Source organism: Pristis pectinata, chromosome 7 (assembly GCF_009764475.1).
Source record: "Pristis pectinata isolate sPriPec2 chromosome 7, sPriPec2.1.pri, whole genome shotgun sequence".
Taxonomy (NCBI): domain Eukaryota; kingdom Metazoa; phylum Chordata; class Chondrichthyes; order Rhinopristiformes; family Pristidae; genus Pristis; species Pristis pectinata.
The window spans coordinates 89,915,239-89,923,061 of NC_067411.1; positions in this window are offsets into that span (position 1 = coordinate 89,915,239).

Genomic DNA, 7,823 nt, shown 5'->3' on the forward strand with positions numbered 1-7,823 from the left:
GATATATTGGACAGAGTTCAAACAGTGTTTAATAAACTCCCTTTGTCATCATGTTAATCTAGGAAACTGCCACATGGTACAGAGAATTTAATTCTATCTGCAAACTAAACTCCAATCTACATAAGGTTGAAAATATGATTAGCAGGCCAATATAGAAAACACTTGTTTTATGTAAACCATAAAATATATGCTGCCTTTTTTATTTTTTCTATAAGATGGACTCTGGACCTCACAATCCACCTTGTTATGACCTTGCACCTTATTGTCTACCTGCACTGCACCTTCTCTGTAACTGTAACCCTTTATTCTGCATTCTGTTATTGTTTTACCCTGTACTAACTCAATGCACTGTTGTAATGAATTGATCTGTATGAACAGTATGCAAGACTTGTATCTTGGTACATGTGACGATAACCCAATTTACCAATTTACTAATTTATCCATTTGACTTCAGCAACGTTATGAAGAGAAAAATGAAAAAAAATAAAGGAAAACTTTTCGGGAAATGTAAAGGAAAATATTCTGCCCTTCTGTTGACTCACCAAGTTCTGATTTCAATTTTCAAAGCATGGATACAATGTTCGGTCTCCCACGCCTGTAGACTATTGTCATTAAATAATGATAGGGATGCACTTTATATCCTCTTTACAAATGCAGCATCAACTCTTTTGCCTCCAAATCAATGTTTACAAGGACATTTTGGCAATGTACCTGAAAGAGATATTTCCTCTAGGCTTCTAGTGCTTTGTGCACTGTAACTTATGATCTGCTGTTTTATGAATAGATTAGCAAGAATTAATTCAGTACGGTAGGACATTCAGACAAAATTTCAGAGTTGTTGCCACTTTACATATATTTTTATTTTGAAATCATGCTACGTGAATTAGTGAGAAGCACCACTGTCTGTAGCTTAACTGGTGGAAGATAAAGGAGGCTGGAAACAGCAGAATGTGATTTAAAAGAATTTGAATTCAGAGCACACAAACAAGCCATTCAGACTTACAGATCTAAGCCGGTATTTATGCTGTTAACACATCTCCCCTCTTTCCTCACCTTACCAGTTCAGATCAGAATATCAGTTTTGAAGATACCAATTTTACTCCCACAGATGGAATATTGCAGATGGAATATTGAAAACAAATTTCTGAAATTATTGCAAAAAAACAAATAACATGTATTAACATCAAAGTCCAATTGAAGTAAACACTATTATATTTTCCTAGTATTTACTCTCAAGTTGCCATTAACGAGCTGAAGTTGCCATCAAATACAGTAAGAGGTCATCAACTTGAGCTTCATGACTGTGATCATCATTCCTATGAAAGGGCAAAAGGGATGAGATGTGAGAGACAAAATTCAAAAAATTGGAAGTGCTGAAAATCTGACTACTAAATGCTGGAAACTCTTGATTGGACAGTATCTGTGGAAGGAGAAACCGAGTGAACATTTTGTTTTGAAGACCCTTCTTCAGACATGAGCTGTGTTAACTACCTAATAAGTTTCATGCATTTCTGTTCATCCTATATCTACACTGTGGTTCCAAAAGGAATGCCTACAAATTAGGCCATTTCGGGGATTCAGAGAGGTGGGTGGATCAGTGCACTCTCTGATGCAGTGTTAGACAGTAAGAGTTGTCTAAAAAGCAACTTCTACAGGATTTTCTGATTTCAAAATGGAAACTAAAAGGGATATGCCAATTGTTTTCTGAATTTCAGCCGCTTGGCACTGAACCTACTTATGACCAGATTATAATGTTTTTTGCCAGTGATAGATCACTGCTTCACTGCTTCTTTAGGAACATATGGTGAGAGGAAATTCAAGGCCTTCATTGGGAAGAGTCTCACATACATGAATTTAGGGAAACTTTTCCTCATAATTGTATTATCTAAAGTTAGATTAATTCAGTAACCAGAGAGCATTTGTACAGGATCTTATGTTGGATTGACACTTCAGATCATATTGGAAGGATGCTTGTGTTTTCTGCCTAGGTAATTGAGTTTTCCATTATTGCTAATTCACTAATCCTTGAAAAATATACTCAATCAGATATTTTTCAAATAGTGTGCTTTGTTTCATGTTGCAAGTCTACTTTTACATCCTTGTTTTATTAGCTTGCCCCTAACATAAAGACAAAGGCAAACAATGGCAAAATACCCACAGCATTTCCACATCTACTAAATATCCTTTTGCATTCTTCTTGTGTGGCAAAACAGGAATGTAAAAATATAATTACAGCATGAGGAAACACTGTGGACTTTTTGCTATCGTTTACCTTTGTCTTTATGTTAGGGACAAACTACTAAAGTGGTTATGATATTAGAGACCTGCAGAGAGTAGGTTCACGCTACATCGTCAGAGGGGGCACTGATCCGTGCATCTGTCTGAATCTCTGAAACCGTTCTAAGCCACAGGTACTCCTCTTGGAATCACGGTACAAATATAGGACGAACAGAAGTACAAAAGACTTATTTGGTAGTTAACGTATCTTGCATCTGACAAAGGGTTTTCAAATCAAAACATTAACTTTGTTTCTCTGAGTGCCTAACCGAGTATTTCCAGCACTTTTTTAGTTTTTATTTCAGATTTTCAGCACCTCTTGCTGTATTTAGTGGCAACTTCAGCTGGTTAATGGCTACTTGAGAGTAAATACCAGAGAATTTGAATTCACTTAAAAAAGGAAAAACAGGTTATCTGTAAAAGTGACTGTGAAAGCTGCCGGATTGTTATATAAAAAAATCCAAATAATTCCTACCTGTCATTCAGTGCACCTGTTATCCTTGTCTGGCTTGGCCAGTGTAACTCTAAAGTGACAAAATAGTTAATAATAACATCCTGATGGAGCTGGACAAGTCATTAAATTGTATTCGTATTTTTTTCTTGGGGCAATTAGACACTAACAATAAATACTGATAGTGCCTTTGTCATCAATGCCCCTCAAAAAATAAATTTCCAGCAACAAAAGGCAACGTTTAAAATTTTAACAGTCTTTCACTGTCAAATGCACCTTTCCAGAAGATTCTACTGAGAAGAAAGACGTGGACTAAAAAAAACATATTATCGTGTCTATAAGAATGTCTCTTGGTATTTTCTATATAAAGTAAATTACTTTGAAATGTAGTCAATGTGGAGGAAAACATACCAGTCATTTTTTCTTGTTCTAAAAAAAGACTGAGTTATTTAAGAGGTGAATTTGTTTCTCATAGTGATGGATGAGAGCTAACTAGTGCTTTGGAAAATTTCCTACCCATCAAAAATGCCAATACAATACCTTGTATTTTTCAGTCATCTAGTTTCTCTCAGCACCAAGGTCATCCACTTCCAATTCAGTGAGGTCACCCACAACATTGCCCTGCCTCAGCACACATCTTTATCCTTCATTTCTTTGTTATCTCTAAGCTCAACCATTCCAATGCCATCCTTGCCAGCCTCCCATTTTCCACACTGCATAAACCTGAGTTCATCCAGCATCCTGCTTCCGACATTTCTTACCCCGGTCACCCATCCGTTTATAGAATCCCAGCCCCATTAAAGAAAAAAAGCAGAAGAACAGGAATCTGGATAGAGAAAAATTGATTTTTTTGCAAGCAGGTCAAATTAAATTCTGGTGAATCTATTATTTTGCTTTATAAAATCAGAGACTACTGTGAACAAAAGATATTTCCCCAGTTCCTTACTTTCAAAATCAATATAAAACAACAAATGTTTGAAAATTGGGAGTTGGGTGTGGGGAAGGTGTATGTAACTTGCGTCCCATTTCTTTCAATCAGACATTTACAGTTACAAAATGAACTAGCATTGCAACTCTGTCAAATGTCTTGAGTCAGATCAAACTGATGGTTTAGGCAAGAAGACATCAGATATAGAACGCAGGTGAATTGTCGGCAGATTGCAGTCCATGCATCAGACTGCTCTGAACTTTCGTGCTTGTGCACTACAAGACGAACGTTTACAATGCGCTGATTCCAGAGATGTCCAAAGGGATTAGGTACACTTTATATACCACTCCTCAGCTTGATGCCAGCAATATCTGGCATATCTAATGTAGTCCCATTCAACTGATGGATTCACCAACATTAATTAAAAAGATAAAGTAAGTAATGGATTTTATTTTAATTAATATTAATATTTTGATTAACTTATTGCAGTTAAATGCCTGTTTAAATGGATTAATTGGTTTTACTAATAATTTAATTTTTTTAAATTATTTGAAGTTTTTCAACTGTTTCCAATTGCTTTGATAACATAAGCCCTCAGACAACCATCAGGGCAACCCATGAGTAGGGCATTAGTTTCCACATGTGCAGTTTAGTCACTGCTTTCAGCCTGCTCTACCTCATGGATCTAGCACAACAGGAGCTGCACTGTTGTAAAAGCTGTGTGTGACTGCAAGGTGTGCACAGAAAGAGATGCCTGCAAGGCACATTCAAGTCCAATGAATCCAGCCATGAATATTTGTATATATGAACAGTCCAATGAATATTTACCAGTAACAGTTATTGTTTATACGCAAGATCTACTGTTGATCCAAGGGTTACCCTGATTAAAATCAATTTAGCTTTATTTCTTTCTCAGTTTGCACTTTATAGCATTAACCTTTCTCAGAGTGTTTAAAAAAATACTCTCAATTACTTTTTCACCCTGCTTCTATGACATTGGTCTTAAGCCTGCAAACTCCTAAAATATCACCTTGAGTGGATGCAACAGGGAATGTTAGACGAGGCCATGAGTCCCACATGTTAATGTTTCTGTACTCCTGCCCTCCCCAACAGTGATGGTTCTCATGGAAAAGGGACTTTATATTGTTTTTCACTGACTTCATAAATACTCTCCTTATTTTGCTCTTTTTTAAATCTCGCTGTATATCCATACCAAGCACCAACTTTAGTCAAGAAACCAAGCACCTGGCCAATGCTAATACTTCTCTGAATTAAATGAAAAGTTCATGAAATTTGCTTAAGCTCTTTGCTGCTGATTTTCCTTCACTTGCCTCACTTTGGTCATGATCCAGGGTTTCACACAGAGAGGAAACCAAAAATCGCCCAAATCATGTGGCATCTCATCCTATTCTTGTCAATATGGTAGTATTTATGGGATCTTACCTCTACTGTGGAATGAAGAATTTAGCTGACAAATCCATCTTGCATAAAAAGCAGATAGCCCAGGTCCTTGATTTCCTCTGATAGGATGGTCAAAGAGATTTTATCTGTCAATTATTTATTTTTATGGAATTAAAGATTATGGGGTCTAAATTCAACACTATTGCACCCACTTAGTCCCAGTGGGGGATCAAAAATAATCAATTTGACTGAATTGCCTGGGGCACCTTTAAAGTGGTCCTTGAGAACACCTCTAATGAGTGTCGGATTTGCTTGAATTAACATTTGAATTAACTGTTAATTAAACAAAAGAAAATATCAGGAAGCATTTTACCAGAAGTAATATTTGGTCATGTAATTATTACATCCTTCTCCTCATACCATGAAGGTCGAAACTTAAAAAAGCATGTGAATGTGAATGCTTTCAGTTCACTTTGCTGAATGTCATCCAGTCAGATCCTTGATATATTGTGCTAGTGTTTAGATGTCAATAATGACAACAATCAGCAACCCAAGAAATGGGTCAAAAAAAGGTTAAGGTTCAATAAATAAACCTGTAGTTTTTTTTTCTCAGAGAGGTTTAGTCTGTTTTTCTGTTGCTGAAGCTTTCCGATGATAAAATGTCATTCTTTCCCAAGGTGAAGATTTTCTATAAGGGAAGGTCAGACGTAAAGCTCCAAAAGAGAGCATGAGAAAAAAAAAATGATTATTTAATTGAGCAAAAGTGAGTGGGTGTTGGTCAATTGCACAAACTGGAGCATTGTGACTTGGCTGCCTATTTTACCCACAGTCCAGTTTGAAAATCATGTGAATTTACTCTGTTAGAGATGGGCTGACTTCCAAACCCAAGTGGATGATTCCCAAGAGTTAAATGCATGTATCTGTGGCGACTCACCGTCTAGTCGGGCGAACCGGCTCGGCAGTCGGGTCGCGCGGCGTCGGAGCGACGAGGCCCAAGATGGCGGCGGGCCTCGTCTTTCCGAGCGACGGGGAGAACCCGCGCGCGGGAAAGTCCTGATGACGTAGGACTTACGTCATTGCCGGTTTTTTTTGGGCGGGAGTTTTTCTCCCTTAAAGGGCCCGCGCAAGGCGGGAAAATAAACCAGTTCTGTTTGGCAATCCTCCGAGTAGAGTCTTGTTTTATTCCGCGGTAGCAACCGCTACATATCCAAACTTTACAAATTACATACAACGTTCCCTGAAAGTAGATGACTTGCTGGGGTGTGTGTCTGACAACCAAGTCACTTGTAAGGCAGCAGTAATAGAGAAAAGTAGTTTCCAAATTTCTGGAATCATCCTATGGCTTTGGTGGAAGCATCTCACTACAGAAGATGAGTTGGAAGCAAGTTTAATCCTCAGTCATATATGAGGATTTCTCACTGGGGAAGTAAGATTGTGCTCTCTTCACCTACTGGAAGCTAGCACATATCTTGAAATAGGCCCAGAAAGAAGTGGCAGAGCTAGTGGGCTCTCAGGGACTGCATTCAGGGCAGGAAAAGATTCAAAGACCTAACCAGAGTAGCAATGGTGAGCACAGGCTGTCATATCTTCAATTCTCTGCATTATACTCAAAAACAATAGTTGTTCTCTTCATTGGTGATCCAAACACTCCCTTTCTTTGCACAACATTGAATTCTAGTTATCACTGACAGACTGTCAGAAGAGAAATAAAGGACTGCAGATGCTGGAATCTAGATGAAAAACGCTATGATGCTGGAGGAACTCAGCAGGCCAGGCAGCATCCGTGGAGAATAGCAGGTGCTTTTCTCCACGGATGTTGTCTGGCCTGCTGAGTTCCTCCAGCATCATAATGTTTTTCACTGAAAGACTGTCTCCCACCTCTGCTGGTGCTTTAAGATTAGAAGCGCACAAAAACACATTAAAAAATAGGAGCAAGAGTTGGTCACTCTGCTTTTGGAGCCTTCTCTGCCATTCAATATAATCATGGCTGATTGTTTATCTTGATACCACATTCCTGCTCTCTCCCCATACTAGTCTGAAAGAGATCAGTTGTAGAACCACAGTAACCAGGCTAATTTAACTGTGGCACAACAACATCATCTTTAGGATTAGGTTTGCATGAATAACAAGCTTAACAGCAGCATAAAACTGCCGTACGTTTGTCATATTTAAACCAACTTGTACTTTCCTACCAGGCTCGAGTAAACGGAGTGCCACAGCTTATAAGTGCTTAAAACTGACCACAGCAATGTACATCAGCGAACTTCACTCTTGGATGTGTAATATAAACCAAAATAGATAGGTTACAAAAGTTTATTTTTGCTCCTTCTTGGTACTAACAACATTCTGCTCTCACCTTGTAGCAAAGCCAAGAAATGTTGTCCTCCTGAGGACCTCTCTCACACACGCAATCCAGTGCAGAGAAGCCCAAACATTTGTCTTGGGTGGCCATTAATGCCTCAGCAGGAGACTGAGGCCTGAAATAGTTGCTGATATCACCATGTGCATGTGCAGTAGTGGATGGAGGCACTGGGCAAGCACCGTAAGGTTGACTAGTGCACAGCACTCAATTCATGTCACTTTCTTATGCAATGTGGGTCTTGAGCATTGCAATATGCCCTAACCAGGGGATTGTGGCCCACTTGGATGTTACCTAAAGAGCTTGACCTTACCTTGCCCAATGCCAGAGTCCAAGGTACCCAATTTCCCTCAGGTCAGTAAACTCATTGACAGGAAACTCTTGTGCAATCCAAGCAGTCTTCCAGT